We start from the raw sequence: 1,637 nt of genomic DNA, 5'->3' as shown, positions 1-1,637 counted from the left end.
TGCACTTGGGTTCAGATAAGACATTTGTAGTTGAAAGACCTGCAGCATCAAACAGGAAGCCATGTGAAGAAAGTGGCTTTTCCATAATATATCAAGTCTTTCGGGAAAGATATTTTTATTCCCTTCTAAAGCCACAAGGTCTGTAAAGCACTACTCTCTAGGACCATCCCTAGTCTATTAGCAGAAGAGCGTGAGAGGGAACACTCAGATTCCAGGGGCGTGTAGTGAGGACGTGCCCCTGTCATTCTCACGCTGTCATGATTTATGCAATCAAGAATAGCATCAGACAGCAGCAATTAGGAGCAGAATCGGACACAGCACGAGCAACAGAAACAGTGCTGATTAACTCTAGAGAGTGTGTTAGTCAGTGTTCTACTGCTGTGAACAAATTAGCACAAACCGGGCATTAAAACAAGACAAATTTATGACCAGTTTCCATGGCCAGTTTAGCTGGACCCTCTGTTCAGGTCTCCCGAGGCCGTAATCAAGGCATTTGCGTTAGTTTGCTGCGGTTCTCATCTAGACTTGGGTGCTCTTCAAGCGCATTTAAGATGCTGGCAGATTCAGTTCCTCATGTAGTGGAAGGAGTTCCTCGTTTTCTTGCTAGGTGCTAGGTGGGCATCACACTCATCTCCTACAGGACGCGAGCGTTCCTTGTCACGTGATCCCCAAAGCTGCGCCCAGCATGAATGTCTGCTTCCGCCCTTCTGGCAGAGGCTTCTCTCTGTCTCCTCTCCTCTGCGCCATCTAGACAAAGCTCCCTCCTCCAAAGGCTCGCTGAGTAATCAGGCCCACCCAGGATAATCTTCCTTTGCTGTATAACTAACATCATCACAGGCGTGTTAGCTCATCCTGTTCCTGGACTCCGATCACACTCCAGGGACCTGTGCAGAGATGAGGCACCAAGGAGTAGAAATACTGAGCTTTTTTCTTTTTGAGAATCCTGCCTACCACAGACTAGCTCATCAAAATGGAAAATATTGAGTGCCTTTTTATTGTTAGAACTATGTTAAGTATTTTTTAGCATTTAATCTTTAAAATAATCTGAGAGATAAACTGTATTACTTTCTTTGTTTTGTAGGGGCAGAAACTGAAGCTAGCAGGCCAGGTGACTTTGCCATAAGAAACACAGCCTGAGAGACGGGTGAGGACTGCCCAGCCAACGTGGGGAGCTAAACTGCTCCCCCACCCTCCAGCACGCCAGGCCTTCATCAGAGCAGACCCCCTGCAGCGTGCCCCTCCCCCCACTCTTGGGCCTCCTAGCTGTGCTGGTACCTGGATCCGCACTGCAGAGACACAGGTGGTCACAAAGGCCACTGCACTGAGCTTCAGAAGATAGAATAGAAGTGAACAACTGCAATAAAGGCACACTAGACCTCCGTAGCTGGTAAGTAGGAGAGGTCACCACCTTCCATCAGAACCTGGACTATCTTCCGGGGAAGGGCAGTGGGAACCTGCCATAGAACCTTGCAGAGTTCAACCCTGCAAGAGGTCAGGGAGCTCAAATTGAGCCTTGCAGCCAGAAACCAGCCTGAATCTCAGTGGAGTACAGCCGGTTTGCTGAGACTAATCGACGTCTATCTGCACACTGCTGCCCACATTGTCCATTGTGACAGCAGAGACATACCCCGAAGGAG

This window comes from Fukomys damarensis, unplaced genomic scaffold (assembly GCF_012274545.1).
Source record: "Fukomys damarensis isolate Sample0158 unplaced genomic scaffold, DMR_v1.0_HiC HiC_scaffold_11, whole genome shotgun sequence".
Classification (NCBI taxonomy): domain Eukaryota; kingdom Metazoa; phylum Chordata; class Mammalia; order Rodentia; family Bathyergidae; genus Fukomys; species Fukomys damarensis.
The sequence above is the reverse complement of the archived record's forward strand: the minus strand, read 5'-3'. Positions refer to the sequence as shown.